This window comes from Macrotis lagotis, chromosome 3 (assembly GCF_037893015.1).
Source record: "Macrotis lagotis isolate mMagLag1 chromosome 3, bilby.v1.9.chrom.fasta, whole genome shotgun sequence".
NCBI lineage: Eukaryota > Metazoa > Chordata > Mammalia > Peramelemorphia > Peramelidae > Macrotis > Macrotis lagotis.
The window spans coordinates 186,665,021-186,686,008 of record NC_133660.1 but is presented as its reverse complement, the minus strand read 5'-3'; the positions used below and the strand labels follow the sequence as shown (position 1 = coordinate 186,686,008).

Genomic DNA, 20,988 nt, shown 5'->3' with positions numbered 1-20,988 from the left:
GGTCAAACTACTCTGTAAACTATCTCCTTCCTCCCTTTGAAGACATTTGTCCCCTTTTGCTGCTATCCCTTGCTCTTTATTGTATTTTTAACCTACAGTGAAAATGTTCTCAAGCACATATTTAGTTTGAGTTCAGTGTATAGAAAATAAGTGGTTATGAAAATAATTTAAATCAGACTGGTCTTTGCAAAATGAATCCTGTTTAATCACTCATGAGACTCTTGATGAACTGAAAGAAAAAACAAAATTCACTCACTTCCATTCTACCTCTGAAGAGTCCATTAGCTGGACATGAAAGGAGAATTCAAAATAAATTAGAAGTAATTCTGTGGCCAATTTGACTTGCTATGTATTCTTACTGATTGTTTATTCCTTCCTTATTTGCTTTCATGTACCCTGAAATCATGACTGTAATAATTCAAAGGTAATTCTTAGAGACTAACTGTCCCATAGTAGATAACTTAGCATGAATATAAAGTATTTATACATTTTAATTTATTTTTCAATTTTAGAATATTTTCTCTTAATTTCTCTTTAGTATTTTCATTTAACTGTTTCAAATCATATTTATATTTCTTCAATAATTTTGTTACTCTACCCATGTACCAAAACAAATTTTTATTAACTTTAAAGCTTCATTGTAATTTTAAATAAGATAATATTAACAATCAATTATTTCCTCAAAAAGGAATGTCAGTTTAAGATTAATCTTTCTTTTACCCAAATAAATATATTTATCCTTTAAAAATTTCAATTATCACTCCATCAAGTATGTTTAATACTATTTTCATTAACTTCCTATAAACATTATGATTCTAATTAAATAGAATGCATAAAAATTTTTATATTTAATTGCCTCCTTTTTTGGAAATATAATTTTTTCCCTAAGAAGGAGGAAACATAACTTTTAAAAGAGGAATACTTAAAATTGCATATTGCTATTCTATCCAGATAGCATGCTTCTTGATAAGAATGAGTCTGTTAATGTTATATATTCTACAATCAATTGATTCAAATTCAGACTGATTTCCTTGTTATAAGTATGCCCTAGAAAAGAAAATATACTCCATTAATGCATGTCAATAACTTCTCCCCGAATTATAGTTTTTGAGAGTTCTGTAAGATATTTTTTCCAGGGTCAGTGAGCTAGTATATATTTAGTAAATGTCTTCAAGTCTAGCTCTCTATCCATTTAGATACTTTGCTACTCAAAATTATTAATATAAAATAACTGCATGCTTTAATTATGATATTACAACCATAATTAAATTAATATGTCCATTTTAATATGAATGTTATATATTTCAATTTTATCTATAAATCAAATATCATGAAGAAGCTATAAATTCTTTAATTCAACAATTTATTTCCTGTGTAATGGGAACTTGTTAAGAACACTGTTCAGCTTCCTAAATGACCTACTAATGTTCCTACTAAATAGAAGCAAGTTCTAGTTCACCTTAGCACAACATATTTACTATATGAAGGGATAATATTTAGATTCAATTAGTTGTTCTGGAGAAAAGAGTTGATCACATTAAGATGATATCAGAGATAGCTAAAGGAAGTAGAAATTAATATGTAATAAAAATAGAAAAAGAAGAAAGCAATCAGGAACAAAGATACCTACTAAGCTAGACATTATATTTAAGATAAAGATTAAAAGATATTTTTTAAAAAATGTATTATTTAAAAAAAGTAATATATATATAGCAATACTTTTTCTGGAATGTTAGAGGAGTGGAAGTAGAAGTGGAAGGTCTTTCCAGTGATGAATTATGTAAATTTCTGGTAGAGCAGGGATATAGAGGAGATTCTCTTCCAACAAAATATTTCCTACAAGTAAATTAAAATCATATGATCTTTTAGAAGTATAACAACAAAGGCAACTTTGTTCAGCAAGCCTGAGATTAATAATATCCAATGAATCATCAAACAGAAAGAGAAATCCTCAGCAGCATTTTTATAATTGTTTTACAGGATGTTAGAGTTCAAGTGGAAAACATTGTCTATAGATGGTGACTCATGAAGCAACATTACTTCTGAAGAAGCAAAATTTGGAGTGACTCAAGAGGAGAGAGAGAGAGAGAGAGAGGTCCTAGCCAATTAGTAGAATGCAAACTCCCTGAGGGTAGGATCTGTAATATTTCTATCATTGTATCACCAATGCCAGCAGGGCACCTTGGGCATATTTAGTTTCAGAGTCATATTATGCTGTTTTTTCAGATTAATACAGGCACTCTCAGATTTTGTCTTGCTGATGAAAGACAAGGGATTAAATTATTCAAAGTATGTATTCGAAAGTGGGAGGGTTTATAGGTAAAGAGCACATTATTTTGCAACAGTCAGAACTGCAAATTGGAATAATAATGGAAAGCTATTTAGGACTATGTTCAAAAAGACATCAAATAGTTCAAGATCTTTGACCCAGTGATGCTACTATTAGGAAAATCCATGAAAGAGTTCAAGGAAACAGGAAAAGAATCCATATATACAAAAATATTTATAAAAGCAAAACAAAAACAAAATCAACCACAATAAATCTTAAACTAAGGGGTGTGTTTATTATGAAATTGGGGAATGGTTAAACAAATTCTGGCTTATAAATGCAGTGGAATGTTAGTAAGTCATAAGAATGAGAATAAGAATCAATAGCTTCTGAGGAAAATAGGAAGGTCTCTAGGAATAGATGTACAGTGAAGTGTAGTGAATAAGTGAAGAATTTATACATGTGCAAATATTATAAAATAATTATTATAATATTATAAAGATAAACATCTTAAAATGACTTCAGAATTTTGATCAGGACAATGATCAACCATTTTTCCAGAGGATTGCAGAAAAGCAAGTTACCCACCTCTAACAGAGGTGATTAACATAAAATACAGACATATTTCTTTGGACACCACAAATGTGGCAATTTGTTTTGTTAGACTATGTATATTTAATATGAATTTTTTCCTTTTCAATTATTCATTGGAGTGAAAAGAATTGTGAAATAGAGAAAATAAATTGTTTATAATTGGAAAATAACTAAAATGAAAATGTAAAAGCCCATCAATTAGTCAGCCTCAAATTAGCAGACAGAATAACTATCATAGCATGTTACCTCATTCATCCCTACTATACCATTAGCATACTCATAAAATTCTTAAAATATAATCGATCCATTAGAAGAGTTCAAAACAAAAATACATCTACCATGTTTTTCATAGCTTCCAACATATTAGTTTCCCAGGCAAATTCTTTCTTGCATTGATCTTTTCATAGTTTCATAAGAATTTAGCCCTAACATCATGTGTACAAAAGTATTCATAGCAGCTTTGTTTGTAGTGGTAAAGAATTGGAAATTAACAGTTGGGGAATGGCTAGACAAATTATGGTATATGTATGTGATGGAACACTACTGTTCTATTGAAACCAGGAGGGATGGAATTTCAGAGAAACTTGGAAAAACTTGTGTGAATCAATGCTGAGAGAGATGAGCAGCACCAGAAGAACATTAAACACCCTAAAAGCAACATGGGGGGTGATGATCAACCTTAATGGACTTGTTCACTCCATCACCACAATAATCAGGGACCATTTTAGGATATCTGTGATGGAGAATATCATCTGTATCCAGAGAAAAACTGTGGAGTTTAAACAAAGACCAAAGATCATTACCTTCAATTTTTTTTTAATTTCCTTCTGTACTATGCAATTTAACTAGCTTTAATATTTTATTTTTTCCTCAAGGATATGTTTTTCTTTTAACACATTCAGTTTTGATCAATGCATATCATGGAAACAATGTAAAGATTCTGTTGGGGAGAAAGGGAAGGAGGAGAGGGTGGGAGAAAGTTGTAAAATTCAAAAATTTTACTAAAATGATTGTAGAAACTACTATTGTATATAATTGGACAACAAATAAAATACTGATATAATTAAAAAAACGTAATTTAACACTATCAGGATCTTAGAGATCATCTATCCTATAATATTCTTCAATTTGTAGGTGACAAAATTCCAGTGACCTGCTGAAAATAAAGGACATAGTAAGCCTTTGAACTCTGGTCTTCAGACTTTGTCCTTCCTCCTCAACTATGCTGCCCATTTTACTATACTTCCTAATGTGGAATATTTAATTTGCTAGTGTATAGGATGAATAAGGAGCATTTCATTTTGCCCTTACATTATCTCTGTTCCTTGCTTCTTTAGGCAACCTGATAGAAAAAAGGAAGAAAATACTGCATTTATAATAAGAATTCCAGCCCTAAGACTTACTATCTAAAGGATCCTAATAAGCCACTTAACCTTTCATGACTTCAATTTTTTCCCTTTTAAAATGATAATCTTGGTCTGGATCAGAGGTCCTAGAACTATGATCTGATACCCCAGAGGGCTTAACATCATTTCAGTGGCCTTATGAGGTCAAAATTATTTTCATTATAATGCTGAGAAATTTCAGTTTCTAATATGATAAATGTTGATAGATAGAAACCATATAAGCAAAAGGTATTTGAATTTTTCAATTTTTTATAAGAGTAATAAAATTCTGAGACCAAAAAAAAGTTTGAAAACCCCCTGGCCTATAAGAACTCAAAGTTCCCTATCCAGTTTGCCTTTTATCGTGTGATAAACTTCTACTTAAACTCTTCTACTTTCCTCCTTAACTGCCAAATATCCCTTGTTGTAATGTCTTCTCAGAGCCTGCTCCTTGCAAGCCATTCTTTTTGTTCTAGCTTTTATGTATTGATTATATGATAGTCTGATCTGTACTGATATACCTCATAAGAATGATGGAGAGGCATAGGGAATAAAAACCTAGACTTCTAATTAGGAAGACCTGGTTCCAAATCATGTTTTGGACATTTCCTGGTAGTCTGATCATAGTCGAGTCACTTAACCTTTATGAGCTTGTTTAATAACCCATTAAGTGAATGTAATAAGAGAGTCGTTTTGAGATTGAAATGAGACAATGTAGCCCAAGAGCTTCACAATGTTAATGGCAAAATGGATAGAAAGCCAAGAAAATAGAAATCATGAAGATTTGGATTTAAAACCTCCCTCTTATCTATTCAGGCCTCTCATCCCAGAAAAGAAATAAGACATGAGTGTCCCAAAAGACTCTTTAAGTCTAGAATAGTTGGTGAACAAGTTATTGTGCATTCATAGAAAGAATTTACCAGTGCAATTCCAACTCCAAAAAACAAAATCTGTTATTACCAAGTATTAGTAAGGTAGTGTATGATATTCTCTGTTCTTCTGAAGAAAATGTCTTAACCAGAAGAACCACTAGAATAGCTACAATATAGGGGACTTTTGTCATCTGTGCAGTAGGTATCTTAAAATCTTTTAAATCTTGCCATTTAGGTGACTAAGAATCCAACCAGTACAGAGAACTACATTGCTCTCTTGCATTGACCCTATAGTCAATTCATCTAGGTCTTCAAAAATCTAACTGACAAATCCCCATATTCTCTTTTAGGAAGGAAGGTTGACTTTTTGAAAAGTTGACAGAATCCTATGAAGCTTTTTAGTTGAGAACAGAGGTTTAGAGCCTTGGGGGCTTTCAGCTACAATCACGTTTTTCCTACATTCTAAAATGTGCTCAATCACATAGGTGAACGTGATTAAACTTTGGGAGGCAGGAGGGACTCAAAGTAAGAATTTTACTTTCCTACTTTATATCTAACCTAGTTATTAATGCAAATAGATTAAGTGCCATTGATCGATGGTAGATCAATAAAGAACTCAGGCACATTGGAATAGGTACACAGCTAATATGATTCAAAAATTTAAATATTAACTTCCCCCTCCCAAATCAGCTTAAGCCTCAACTATTCCCTCATTCTCTTCATCTCCAAGGGGTTGCTCTCAGGGCATGTATTTACAGTACAAATAACGAAATTTGAGATTCCAGCTCTGCTATTATAATCTATGCAATGTGAGAGAAATTATCTGACTTTGCTTCCTGAACAGAAAAGTACAAGGAAGAGAGGAAAGAAACAGATATTTATTAAGCACCTACTGTATGTTAGTCACTTTGCTAAGCACTTAACAAATATTATCTCCTTTGATACTTAGAAAAACTTTGGGACACAGATCCCCATTTTATAATTGAGAAAAGCAAGATCATGTCATTTACCAAAGATCACACAGATAAGTGGTTTAACTGGATTTGAACTCAGGTCTTCTGAGTACAAATTCATTGTTAAGTGCCTTGAAGTAGTAAGTAGAGAGGAGATTGGACTTCAGATCAAGATACCTGAATTTGAATACCCATCTGGATAATGAAGATAATGCTTGTCCTCCTTATCTCAGTGAATCATTGTGAGGTAATCATTTTGCAAACCTTAAAGAGTTACAGAAATATAAATTATTGGGGACTTATGATTTAGTTAGCAGAAGAAATGCTGTTGAATTTGCCCTCTCATCTACTTTAATGCTTTGTGCCTCAACATTCAAATTTCTTTCTGCCAAATGCTTGCTATATGATGTGGTATCTACAGTTTGCCACATATAGACACAGTTCTGAAAATATTTCTTAATTGAAGTGTTTGAGTACTTTATCCTGTCAAAAATTAAAGTAATCTCTTTATATGCAAATGATTGTATAGAAGCTAGAGAAAATTCTAACTTATCCTAGGGCCAAAAGAAATGGAGATGGAATATGCATACAAACTCTTTGGCCTATATTTTATAATGGTATGATATTTCTATAATTTAAAAGACTGACTGGTTCCAAATGAGGTTAATAAGACTATTGGGATTTCTGGTCATGTTTCCAAAATAACCTATACCTCTCAGACTTATCTTTGGGTCACATTAATTTGAAAATCTCCTCCATGTAAGATTACTAAACTGTCTCAGGACAAGGAAAGAATAGCACTGAGATCCATCTGAAGTCACTAATCACTGAGTATATTTCCAAGATAAGCATTTTTTCCCCATGATACTCCTTTAGGGTTATGTCGACAAGCAGCTACCTAGGTAGTCTAGAGTCTTGCCTGCTTAGTATTTTAACTATATTAATGTTCTATTTCTATACAATGCATTAGAATTCTTTAACATTGCACACTTTAGAAGAATTGCTGATATATATTGGTAGAGGAAATTTTCTCACTGAAATTTTCCTACATGGATGAAATCCCAGGTTGCAAACCCCATCTCTCAGATGACTATTTGACTCATGTAGTTTTTTAAGTTTTTATTTGAATCTGTGATTTCATCTAGATATATTCAAAATATAATCAATAGTGCCAATTTTCTATCCATCTATATCATTTTAATTAGTTATTTGTGACACTTAAGAATGTGAATGATAAGTCTAATATCACACAGACAGGATGCCTAATAGTCTGTAATTTAACCCAATTCTTCCTAACTTAAAATTAAGTTCTCTGTCCTCTAAAATGCAGGTCAAATTAGATGATAAAATGACAAGGTAATCTCCAGCCTTTCTGGAGAGCAATCTGGAACTATGACCAAGGAGCAATAAAACTGTTCATACCCTTTGACCCAGAAATTCTAATTCTAGTTTTATATAAAGAAGATATAAAAAAGGGAAAAGTCCTACATGTTATAAAATATTTATAGCAGCTTTTTGTAGTGGAAAAGAATTGGAAATCGAGGGGAAGCTCATCTGGGGAACTAGCTAGGATATGGTACATGAATAATATGGAATACTATTGTTCTATAAGAAACCATACATGGTCAGACTCTAGGGAAGCATGGAATGACTTATGGGATCTGATGTTGAGCGAAGGGAGTAGAACCAAGAGAACAATGTACACATTGACAACAACATTGTGGGATGAACAATTTTGATAGAACCAGCTCCTCTCAGCAGTTCAGAGAGCTAGGACAAGTGTATTAGACCAGCTATGTACTACGTTATTCCTATCCACAGGGAAAAAAATGAAATGAAACAAAATATACAGACACACACACACACACACACACACACACACACACACACACACAAATAACCCTTCAGAATCCGATGAACACTTTATTAAAATTATCTCATGTATGTCTTTCCCTTAATCCTAATTCCACAAAACTAAAACAACATGTCTGTAAACATGTTTATCAAAATATGTATGTACAGTGCTAACCTGACTGTTCATTGCTAAAGGGATGGGTATGGGAAGGGAGGGTGGAAGGAACTTTTGTGATTTAAAAATATACATGTGCATATGGGTGAAAATAATTTTTTAAAAGTGACTAAGTTATCAAACATCTATTACATTAAATAATTGTGCAGAATATCTTGCAAAAATTATAAATGTTTGTTTTTCAAGGAAATTGATCAACACTGTTGTAGTCACATAGATTAAACCATTCTAGATGTTTACAGGCCTTCATTCATTTCTCTTTGAATTAATAAAGATCAGGTACAATCCTGCTCCAACCAAACAGACTTGATCTCTCTCCCATGTACACATACAAATATATATTTGGAGTTGCTGATAGGACTATATATGCTAGATACGAGGACCTTTTATCCTTTGCATTTAATCTTTGCTTTAGATCACTCCCATGATAGCAGGTGGACCAACAGAAAAGAGGTGAATATCTTTTGAATATTTAAATCAAGTTTTTTTAATTGTCTCTCTCTCTTATTTATGATTGCTAACACCTGGACGACTTAGCCTGGTGTAGGATGAGATACTTGGAGAAGGAAGTGTACCAAAAGATTTTTGGTCACCAGCACTATTCAGGGACAATTAGCAGCTGCAATTCTATTTTTTTTTTTAGGTTTTTGCAAGGCAAATGGGGTTAAGTGGCTTGCCCAAGGCCACACAGCTAGGTAATTATTAAATGTCTGAGGCTGGATTTGAACTCAGGTACTCCTGAGTCCAGGGCCGGTCCTCTGTCCACTGCACTACCTAGCCGCCCCATGCAGCTGCAGTTCTTAAGAGAAACTATTTAGCATAGCAACCATAGCCTATTTCATAAAAGAAGGCATAAAAAACAATTGAGTTGCCCACTAACCTTTAGGAATTATTTTTACATTTCAACTAGAAGAAATCTCAGTGTCTAGAAGAAGGGATTTCTGGTTGAAGAGTAGTTTAAAATGATTTTTAAAAACACTTGCTTATACCCTAGTTTGTTAGGGAAGTTGATGAATATTTTAAGAGATCATAAAAAATCATCTCAAAAGTTTCAAAAAATGAGAAGGCAGAGATATATGTAAGCAAAGCTGAAGAATGAAAGAATGTGTCTTGGAAGAAGGTAAGGAAAGGAAATTCTGAATAACTGCACATAGTGGATATATAAAGCTCGTCACGTAGTCATTATGTAATAAGTTGATGGACATATGAAGGATAGAGAGGAAATCTTGACCCTCTGAAGGAGGGTCTATTGAATGCCATTCCACTGAATCATAAAAAAGATCCACAAGTATCAGGGTATGTATGTGAGTGAATGTGTATGTATGTGTGAAGCAGATTTTGTCCCCAGAGTAAAGTAATGAATCATGGGGATTATTCATTCCCTCTTCATCAGTAGACAGATGGTTTCATGTATACATGATGTGGGCAAAGATGTGATGCTGCCTTCTTAATACATATCCAATATACCTGTAGTCTGTAAAGCTAGAGAGACAGAGACTTCAAATCACTTGTTTCTGAAAGTTAGAAACTGCAATACTTCTAAAACTAATGTGGTGGCCTATGAATTAGGGAATGGCTAAACAAGTTATGGTACATGAATACCATAGAATACTATTGTTCTATAAGAAACCACAAATTGTCAAAGTCTAGAGAAGCATGTAATGACTTACAGGATCTGCTGCTGAGTGAAGGGAGCAGAACCAAGAAAACAATGTACACATTAACAACAACATTGGGAGATGATCAACCCTGATAGAAGCAGTTTCTCTCAGCAGTTCAGAGAGCTAGGATAACTGTATTAGACTGGCTACAGACTATATTATCCCCAACAAATGGAAGAAAAACAGAACAAAACAAAACACATGCAAAAAACAAACAACTTCAGAATCTGAAGAACACTTAATAAACATTATTTCTTATGTATCCCTTTCCCTTAATCTTAATTTCTCATTCTGAACATTACTAATCTGTAAACATGTTTATCAAAAATATGTATTTACAATGCTAACCTGACTTTTCACTTCTGAGGGGAGGATGGTAGGAAGGGAGAGGGAAAGGAAATTTTGTAACTTCAAAATATACATGTGCATAAATTTAAAAATAATAAAGCTAATGGGGTATATGTAACAGTAACAACCCCAATATGGTCAGTCTTTGCAAGTATAGGACTGAAATATTATATAAGAAGGGGCAAACTGACCCATGTTGAAAACAGGAGTAGATTAAAATTTTCTTGCCAGTCAGTGTTGGGACTGGGATCAAAAGTGCTTGGTTAAACTTCCAGCCTATGGTGAAATAGAGAGATCCATAGGTCCTCCTCACATTCTCCTCATTCCCCCCTTGTCCCCAAAGAAGATTGATTACTACTCACTTCTGGTGATTCAATGAATGAATGAACAAATGAATGAATGAGACTACTGGAAGAAAATGCAAACAATCTGTAAGGTCATTAGCTTTATAGGAAGGAGAACAGATGCAAATGTTATAAATAGACTTTTCATGCCACAATCACTTTTTAAAATATTTGTTCTCCCACCAGAGTATTTGAAATATCACTAAAAGAAAATGAAATACTTGCTATGTGAAAAATAAAATTCATGATAACATCTCAAATTTGACTTATTCAAGCAATTCTCTTTTTTTAAATTGGGAAATAGGACAAGGTAAACTACCATATCAACATAGACTCTCACTGTTTCAAAGTTTAACTTGTATAAAGAAATCACCTCCAGATAGACATTTATTTGGTGCCATACAATTTGTAAAATTATCCATGTACATTGAGTACCTCCTTGGTAAAGAAGTACTAAAGGGATCTTCCTTTTTATATTCATTTTCATGTATGAATAAAGAAACTGAGTATCAAAGAATTTAAAGTGATTTGTCTATGATCTCAAAACCAAGAAGTGACAGAGGCAAATTTGTAGCAATATTTTTCCTATTTATAAACAAATATTCTATCCCTTTCATCATGCTTACTCATTAGATTTATATTAGGTGTATAGAAAAGTGGGAAATACAACAAAGCTATAGGCTATGGATTATGCAGCGTCACAATTTCTGAAGAATAAATACTATGGGTCATTTGAAGAACAATTGCAATATGTATGGTGGGTAGTAGTAGACTTCAGCCTATTTCCCAGAATTACCCATGGCATTGGAAGTGGTCCAAAGAATATGATCAAAGGAATGGATGTTTAGAAGAGGAAGTGGGGTGTCAAATAAGGAGAGGTAGTGATAGTTTTAACACAGTGTTGGGTTTCATATAAAAGACCTAGCTAGATAAAATCATAGATTACATATCTGCTCTGAAAGTTCTACTGAAGGACAAGTTACAAGAATTTCTTAGGGTGAGAACATGTGATTGACAGGAACCACATGAACTGAAAGTCAAGAAACAAGTTAGTGGTAGTGTAATTTGATGCCCCTGGCCAGAAGTATACTCAAACTATTCCATAGTGACTCTTGAGACAACTATTAAAATTCATTGTGTGCTTTGGGAATTTTGTCCATTGAGAAATTGGAAAATTTTATAATCAGGACTTGATTTATTAATTTCCTGATTTTTTAGAGATTTAAAATGATATGTAGATTTAATTTAAAAGTCTGAGGATACATTCCCCACCCCCCCCAGCCAGTTGTTAAATGTTTTTCAACCCAATCCTCATTCTAGTGCCCATTATAGCTAGATATAAGAACTCAAATTTCTATCTAGAATAATAGATAAATTAACAAGGTTTGCCAGGAAATAAGAGCCAGTTATTATACTCCCTTACGTGTTTGTTTTGGGCAGTCAAAAAAGAAAGTGAAGGGAAAATGTTTTGAAAGATAATGTATATTTGGAGGTCATGTTGAGAAGGGGCAGCCTGAGTGAGGAAAAAGGAATAGATAACTATAGTTTCTTTAAGATTGTCCAAGCAATTTTAAGTTCTCAATAGCCCTGAATCCCAAGGGTGGCCAGAGTAAGGTTTTAAAGAGAATGGTTATCTGTCACAGTTCTGCTCTTTCCATATCAAGAGCTTTTTCAGCCATTAAGTTTAAACAGAAATGGGTAGGATGAATCTGAAAACAAAACGTGAAAAATTGAACTAGGACAAGATTGAAGAATGAAGACATATTAATAGGTATATTTTGGGGGTAGGAACAGAAGTAACAATACAAATCTAAAAACCTATAAAGTTTCTTTAATAATCCTTCCCTGGCCACTCTCCCCCTTCCCCTACACAGCTTCCTTTTTGTATGAAGTTTACCCTGAATGAATGGTAAGCTCCTTGAGGGTATGCACTGCTTCTCTTTTTTCTTGATTGTATCCCCAGGTCTCATGGGACACTTATTAGATGTTAAATGATGCTCTGTCATTCATTTTCAAAGAAGACCATGACATCAGTGAAGTGATACCATGACAAGAACATGAAATGGATTTGAGTGAGGGGATTGCTGCACAAAGTTACCAGCCTCACTTTATTCTCTGAAGCAATTTGTGTTCAGTACTGGAAATGACCCTGAATATGAGCAAACAAAAGTTAAGTGACTTGCCCAGGATGACACAGCTAGTAAGTGTCTATGGTCAAATTTGAACTCTAGTCCTTCTTACTTGAGGGCCAGTACTCTACTCTGGGCATCGTCTAGTTGCCAAGAGATGACCAACTAGATACCTCTGTGAATGGAGCACTAGGCCTGAAATCAAGATCTGAATTCAAAACTAACCTCAGACACTAACTGTGTGACCCTGGGCAAGTCACTTAACTTTTTTTTGACTAATCCATCAGAGAAGGAAATGACAAACCACTCCAGTATCTTTGCCAAGAAAAGCCCATATATTGATGAGTCCAACATAATTGAATGATATGTGTCAGCCTGCTCATACCAGGAAAAACAAAGACAATCCTGTCCCTTTGTTTACATTTATTGACAGGACATTAATTGGCATGGGTTGCTCCCAGTTAAGAAACTTCCTCTATACCTACATCTTTCCTGCTGCTTAGTCATTCTTAGGGACTTACCTGAAATACTAAAAGTTTGAGTAACTTGACCAGAGGCATAGAGCCAGTTAGTATATGTCAGAGGAAGAGGGGTTTGTATCCTAATTTTCTTAACTCTTTTGACTGGATCTTGCTGCCTTATCCAGGTTGTTGTATTCCTCATAAATATACATCTCATACTTAGTTGCAAAAACTTTAACAACATCTACATAAAGGTGGTGTAAGGTGTCAGGGAGCAAGACAACAAACAAAAAAAATGCCAATTATTTATCTTAAGAAGCAGTGGCAAGAAAACAGGTTGAAAGGAACCATTTAAGGACAATAGGAACTTAGGTTCCTGTGTCTGCTAGAGGTAGATAAGATTTGGAGACCTGATCTCTGAGGGTCTGTGGCATTAAATGAATCAACATTGTGAAAAGTTTAAAAAGTTAGAGATTATATTTACCTCTTGATATATTTCTAGAACAAAGTAAGAGATAATTTTATTCTAGATTAGTCAGATCACACCTGGGTACTTCCAAGTACCACATTTTAAGAGATTTCAGAACATCCAGAGGAAGGCAATCAAGATGACAAAAATTTTTTATGTCTTTCATTCCTCTTGAGACTCTACATCTGACTCTTAGAACCCTCAATGCTTCAGTAGACTTCCAACCTGAAAGATCTCTCTCCTCCTCTGTGCTCCTCCCCTTTCTTCTAATCAACCTTTTCTAACTAGAACCTTCATTTTAAAAAATGTGCCCAGGAGAGGCATGACTTCATTCCACTATGGTTTCTATACCTGACTCTTTTCTTTTACTTCACCATAGTCCCCCTATATCTTTCTCCCTTCTACTTCTCAGCTTCCTTTTATACGTTGACTTCTATTAAAAATGTAAGCTCATTAATTGTCTTTTTTTTTGTTTACATTGTATTCCCACAAATCAGTACAGTATCTAGCACCTGGCAAATACAAATAGCACATTCTTATTGACATGATTTATATGGAATCATGTATGTTCAGTCCGTGGAAGTAAAAAGGAAGGAAAATAATAATTGTTATTATATTTCTAAAGGTCTTTCTTACTAAAGATGAATATCTATCTATAGACAAAACTAGGTCCACTGAATGAGCATTATAAAAAGTTTTCAAAAAAATTATCCATAACCTCACAATAAGAAATTGGGCAAAATGGAATCATTAGTATATAATTCTATCACTGAAGCCTTTTATCAGAAGCAAGATGATACTCACATCAAATAAAGGTTGAATTAATAGACCTCTATGCTATTATTTTATTATTATGATTTATTCTGTTCACTTTAGTCGTAGCATCATGAACTTAGAGTTAGAAGAGGATCTTGACAATTTTTAGATCAAAGTGCCTCAATTTTATGTTAACAAAGGGACAAATATGTTTAAATACTCACTAAGTATCTGAGGTAGAATTCGAACTCAGATTTTATATAGTTCAGATCTATTACACTCTCCACTAAGACATGCTTTGATGAGTTTTGCTATTAGAAAGTCACCTGGCAATGCCTTCTTGGAGGAAAACTAAGTCAAATAATTGTTGAATTCCTTCAATCGAAAATGTCTTTGAATATACATCGAAACAGTATTTTTTTTGGTATAAGGTTAGTACCAGATTGAAGTAATATTGCTGAAGAGAAATACTTAAGGATATGCTCCATACATACACACACATACACACACACACACACACACACACATATTTGGATATATATATATATATATAAGCATAAATATATGTATAATACATTTAATAAATAGAAATATATTTAATAAATATTTGTAAATATATATTATATATGATAAAAAAGAATGAGAAAAATTACTTCTCCTTTAAGTGCTATCAATTTTGCACATTTACATAGTTGACAACTGTCCAGCAGGAAATAACATTTCCTCACAGTGCTCTTGTTTCCAAGTTCATATATTATTATTAGTATTTTTATAGTTTTTAAAATGTTTTAAACCCTGTAGACCAGTGAAATGAAGTACCACAAACATCTTTGAACTGAATACCACAGCATACTTAATTACATATGCCTCACATTTTCTCACTAGAAAATTAATTCATTCACACCCATGTTTAAAATTGTATTTATGAAATAGAAATAGTAATTTAAGTGATATCTATGAAATATTATGAAGAGAATTTCCTTCCTCTGAAGTCTTTCTATAATTTCATCTCATTATTCAAGCTTTTCCATGTTTCAAATTATCTGTTTCATTTTATAGCCCTCTCATTTTACTTTATTTTAAAAATTATATTTCTGTGCAGGTTTTCTTATCCTGTCTTTCATGCATATGGTCATATTCATTATGCATATAAAATATGGATATAGATAGATATGTTATATATAATTGGTGTATTGGATAGAAAGTTATTCTCCAAGTTAGAAGTTGTAAACCTTTCCTCTGACTTAGAGTAGCTATATGACCTTGAGCAAACCATGCAACATCTCAAAAGATCCAGGAAACTCTGAAAGACTGTAAATTGAAATGTGTATTCAAATGTTTATTAATAGAGGAAATTTCTTTTCTGGGAGTTTTATACTCTGATGAAATTACAAGTCTAGTGCAATGCAAATTCACATATGTACAAATATATAATATATATATATATATATATATATTTGTTTCCATGTTAAGATATAAATAATTAAATATATCTCTTTGATATGTTGTAGTGGAGGAAACACTGGTCTAGGAATTCAATATTTGTTCAGCCTATGACCTGATAAAATTCCAGTAATCCTTGTGAGCCTCATTTTATTCATTTATAAATAATACTATGCAATCTGTAAGTTATATTGAGTTGAGGACTGTCTATAACCTAAACTCATCCTGTACAGTAAATAGAATACTGAACTTGGAGACAGAAGGATGGAGTCATTATCTAACCACAGACACTTGAAATTTAAAGGTATGTGACTTTGGGCAAGTCACTTAACCCCGTTTGCCTCACATCCAGGGACATTTCCAGTTATCCTGATTTATATCTGGCCAGTGAACCCAGTTGACTCCGTTAAAGTGAGGCTGGTGACTTAGAACAGCAACCCCTCATTAAAACCCACTTCATGAGTTTTTCATGGCATCATCTCTGCTGATGTCATGATCTTCTTTGAGAATGAAGGAGAAATATCATCAAACTCTTCTCAACACAGTGCTCTGCACACATAAGGTGTCTAATAAATATTTGATACTAAATAAAAAGATCACAGATTTAGAATTTGAAAAGTACATTGGAGGCCATCTAGTCCACCCCATCATTTTATAGATGAATAAATTGAGGCCAAGGGAAATTTCATGACTTGCTCAAGGTCACACAGGTAATAAACATCAGAGGTAAGATCTTACCCTTGTTCTTTGACTTCTGAGTCAGTGCTCTTTCTGATCTACTACAATGTCTCTCTTGAAATGAATGCCTGACTTGCCTTCTGTAGAAAGTTTTGAAATCAGATCCACATGAATAATGCTATTATTTTCTTTCCCTCTACTATTTTAAATCTTTATGATTTGAGCTTGAATTTTGCACTTTCTAAGCATCCCAAATTGTCTATGTGATGGCACTAAGAAATCACTTCATAGACTTTATTGATGTCACAAAATCTTATTTTAAAGCACTTCACAGTTCACAAAATATTTTCTTTACAATAATGCAGCAAAGCAGAAAAATAAATTAACATTATATTCATTTTAGAATTAGGGAGAGATCAACTTAGTTGTCTTAAAACATCTAGTCTGAAGAAGGTAGAGTTGAGAGATAAGTTTAATTTTTTTCTCACTCTATTCCCTGCTTTCTTTTGCTCCATGTTACTTCTAGAGAAATATATGGAGAGAAAGAAAGAAGGGGATAAAATAAGAAGAAATTAAATGTTTGAAAATAAATGTAAGAAAAAACCATATATATATATAAAATCTTTATCTACCTATATATATATTTAGATCATATATACATATATGTTATATATATATGTAAATATAGTTTGAGTTTCTACTGCTTTTGTTTCAGAGTATTTCCATTTTTTTTTCTAGTGAGATAATCCTTGTAATAAAGAATAACAAAAATTGGTGGGGGGGGATTCATTAAAAAAAATAAAACTATGTCTATAATATCCTATTGTAATAGCAGGTCACCTCTGCAAAAAAGGGAACAGAAAGATAGATTCTAGACTTGTACTTCCTTCTTTCTGAGGAGAGATTTGCCAAATTTCTGGTTCTGATTTTCTGCTTCCACCCTAGGAGGAATTCAAGACTCTTGAGTCAAGATATGGAAAAGAAAAAAAAAAGTATGACTTGAAAAACAGGAAAAGAAGAGGATGTTAGGATAAATTAAAGCCAAATAAAAGAGAGAAGAGTATCCAGGACAGAGCCAAGCAGGAGATCTATGATTAATGAATGACTTGATTAATCATCTAGCACACAAGACTAAGAAGCAATGATCAGCTAGTTCTGCGGCAAACCACAAGTGTCTCAAAAACTTAGAAAGGAAAGAGTTTCCAGAACTTTACTGTGATCAGTAGTCTCGAAGTCTCTCGAGAAGTCAAAAAGAATGAAGATTGAGAAAAGATCAATAGATTTGATAATTTTAAGAGATTAATTGGCACTTGAATCGGATCAGAACTCAATTAATGGAGGATTTAGATGTGAGTGACAAAGAGAGTATAGGAATCTAGTTTAGACTTTCTTAAGTAGTCTAAGAAAGCGAAAAAAGATATCAGATGACAGCAAGTTCATCATTGTAGATTGTGATTGATTATAGGAAAAAAAACTGTTTGCTCCCCCCAACTCAATTCATATAGAAACCTTCAAATATAATCAAATGTACTTATAAATATTTCAAATCCAAATCAATGAAATCATCTTGTGGGGGGACAGTTCCAGGAACAGAATTATCCCTTAGATCGTCTTGAGGAGTATCCAAGCTGCCCAGTTCATCTGGGACCATTCACTAATTACCAAATTTTAATCAGAGTATCTTTATGGAGATGTTCATTTGCTGTTCATTCTGTTGGAGAGACAGTATATAAAATATATAACTGGGAGTATGGAAGAAATGATTTAGAATCCTATCTCATAATCTAGTGGAGCAACCTTGAACTTAACTTGCACTTAACTTCTCCAAACCCCAATTTCTCAACTACATAATAGAAATAACAGTAGTATATATAAAATGCGAGATTATTATGAGACTCATAATAGTCTTCTACAAATTTGTAAAATGGACTAATTAGTGATACATCTATGTTTATCCTTTCTTCCCTTCTGTAAAAAATAATAACAATGATAATAATAATAATAAATTCTTAAAACTGATTAGGGAATTTTCCTATTTAGCTCCCCACTATTCTTTAATCCTTGAATCCCCTTCTCTAGTCTTTTCTTTCTTAGTATTTCATCCATGCAATTGCTAAACTGAAATTTCTTAAGTATAAATTTCATCATGTCGTTCCATTGGTCAAAAGAAGTTGATTACTTCTTAATACCCCTAGCATAAAATAAAATCTACCCTTTTTTGCATTTATATACTTTCTCAATTTGACTCCAGCCTGTGCTTCCAGATATATTATCAACTTCTCCCACCAAAAGTAACTATGTTCCAACAAAATTGACCTACTTGTATACTTAGTAAGTTATCCAGTATCTTCCTTCCTTGGTAGTTCTCTCCCTCCTTATTCTTGCCTCTTTAAGACCTTCAAATTCCATTCAGGGCTCAGAAGAAGAACTACCTCCTTTACCTGGACTTTTCCCTCTTCCCCCAATTGTTAGTACTCCCCCTAACTTATAAATTGCTTTTGTTCCTCTTTATGTTTTGTATTTGATTACTCATGTAAACTATTCCAGTAGAAGATAAACTATTTGTGATCAAATGCATTTTCATTTTATCTTTGTATTCCTAACAGTTAGCACAATACTGGCATATATTCATATTCAAAAAAGAAATGTTTGTTGAATTGAAATGAATTGTTTTTTTCTGCCTTGCTTGATCAAAGGGTCATTGAACAGAATTTTCTCTGTGGTTGCATTTATCAAAGAATCTTGTACTATTTTAATATATGCATGAGGTTTCTTGCTGATGGAAAACCTTTAAGGATTTATTTTTCTCTACTCTAATCCCATACAATGTCATTTTATCCCCCTTATTTTTGAGAGTTAAACCTTTGTTCTAATCAGTCTGACTGTACACAGATAGCTAATTCTGAAATGCCTCCTTTGTCTGCAGTTGGTCCTGTTTTTAAAAAGTGCGTTTTAAGTTTCTGTTTGATGTTCACCATACTTAACACCTTCTTACTGCTTTTTTATATAAAAAATCACATGGTTGAAGCTGTGTAGTCGATAAGCCTTCGGCTTCTTTCATTTCTTGATTTCAAATAAGATTTCAAAACATAATTTCCAAAATGATCCCTTAATGTTTACTTTCTTCTTGAAAGTAAACTGAGTGTTGAAAGTATTATTTTTCAGTTCATTCAGTTGTCTGACTCTTTGTGACCTCATTTAATATTTTTTTAATATTTTTTATGGCAAAGAGAATTAAGTGGTTTGTCCTTTTCTTCTCCAGTTCTTTTAGCAGTTGAGGAAACTGAGGCAAACAGCGTTGAGGTACTTGTCGAAGTCAGCCTACTAGTCTGATGTTGTATTTGAACTCAGGAAGGTGAGTCTTTCTGACTCTAGTCCCTGTTCTTTATTCATTGTATCATCTAGCTGCCCTTTTCAAGGTTAATATAGATTTCAAGATATTGACAATTTGTTTACATTTATTTGTGGGCAGAAGCAACATTAGAGACCATCTACTTCAACTAGCCCATTTTATAGATGAGGAAACTGAGATCAAGAAAATCAAAATGACTCGATGTTATTCAAGTAGTAGATAAGATTTGAACTCAGATATTTCTCATCTTCTGAAGCAAATATTAATATGCATATGCATGTATTATATTATATTCATATTTACATATGATATATCTGTGTATAATTGTTTCCATGGCTGCCATTATTCATTCTGTGATGCAAACCAAACATTTAATAAAATTGCTTCCTGTTCTATTAAATAACATGATAAAACCACATTTTACAATCCTTTATATTCTCTTGCATTAATGTATAGTAAGAATGGTAACATGAAATTCCATTTCTCTAATAAGGTAACCTCTCTCTTTACTGAAGTGAAATTTAATATTTGTAACTTTTTAAAAACCAAGTGATCCTTGGAAGTCTGGGTCCTATTTTTCTTTCACTATTACCAATGACACAAAAAGGAAAGGAGTCCCTGTGGGCTCAAGGATCATTTTGTATTTTTGTCTTTGTTATAATTTGCTTTGGTTACAAATAATAATCACCTGGAGGTGACATTTTTCATACCAATCCAAGCTAATTTTTAAATGTCAGATCCACTGTCTGCAACCTTTGTATACTGCAGGTAAACAGTGATTCCCAAAGTTTATACCTTATTAGCAATTTCTTTGAGGATTCAGAGTCCCCTTTACTTCAATGAGGTTTTATATTAGTATTTTTGGGAAAGAACTTAAGAAAACTTTAAGCTAATAACTATGTTACTAAATGTAACAATAAAAATTGAGAACATTTTGATTAAATCTTGATTACTTTAAAAGTTATTGTGTATACCATGATTGAATGAGTCTTACAAAATTTTTTATCCTTTTGAACAAAAGATAAAGAACATTCTATCTCCTTCATAGAGAAAGGGATAGGGACTAGACTTCTAATTCTAGTGATTTAAATATTTCTCAGCTGTTGAAAATTCTTTATTAATATAGGTCAGAAACTTCTTTACAATTAATATTTTAGAAAGTTGCAATATAAGTGAGAAGCTAGGTGATTTGGCCCTTGTTATATAGACATTATGTAAAAGGAAGAACTCAACCAAGGGAACTAG

General features: G+C 32.9%; 1 long non-coding RNA gene across 6 annotated transcripts in view; it reads left to right on the top strand.

The window, feature by feature from the left end:
- LOC141516365 (uncharacterized) overlaps positions 1–20,988 on the top strand; it is a 105,993-nt gene that overhangs the window by 11,419 nt on the left and 73,586 nt on the right. For 4 of the 6 annotated variants that reach the window (XR_012476672.1, XR_012476668.1, XR_012476670.1 and 1 more), the window contains exons 2-4: positions 1,981–2,131; positions 17,337–17,740; positions 19,654–19,746. This is a non-coding gene — a long non-coding RNA (uncharacterized LOC141516365). The remainder of the gene's footprint in view (positions 1–1,980; positions 2,132–17,336; positions 17,741–19,653; positions 19,747–20,988) is intronic. The other 2 variants (XR_012476669.1, XR_012476671.1) reach the window with 2 other exon arrangements.